Raw genomic sequence first — 620 nt, forward strand, 5'->3', positions numbered from 1 at the left:
ATTTGTATATCCTTCCCTTCAAGGCTCAGGGGTCCAGGATTATCTTCTGTGTCTGTGTTAATTGGTTTCCCTTTTCTTTGTTGAAGAGGGTCTGTGCAGTTTTTCTGCCTAGTCCACTATCTTGCCGAGAGTCTATATTTCTCTTTTGACCTCTCCCCTCCATTGCCAGTTAGGGTGAGAGGTAGGGAGATCAGTTGTGGAGGCTATTGCAATGATCTAAAGGAGAAGTGATGGTGGCTTGAACCAAGCTATGGCAATGGGGATGAAGAGATGCCTACAGCTTCAAGAACTATTAAGGAGGTAGAGTGGATGTGATTTGGGGAGTGGTTGGCTGTGTTCTCTGCCAGAGTGAGCTATCTAAAATGCAAATTTGAGAGGTCAGAATGTTCAAAGATAGACTGCTATCTTTCATAAAGCATCGTTCAATATTGCAACTTGAGGCTTGAATTTTTTTTTTTTTTCTCCTTTCAGCTTCAGAAATGCTGAGCATGTTCTTCCTTTTTGTTTTTTTTTTAATTCCAGGTCTTTGCACATTTCCTTATAATGGTTGGCTTTGTCTTCTTGAGCTGCTCTTTGAAATCTTCTGTTCAGCTCTTTTATCCTGTCATTTCTTCCATTTG

This window comes from Orycteropus afer, unplaced genomic scaffold (genome assembly GCF_000298275.1).
Source record: "Orycteropus afer afer isolate SDZICR_OR568_19922 unplaced genomic scaffold, OryAfe1.0 scaffold00026, whole genome shotgun sequence".
Taxonomy (NCBI): domain Eukaryota; kingdom Metazoa; phylum Chordata; class Mammalia; order Tubulidentata; family Orycteropodidae; genus Orycteropus; species Orycteropus afer.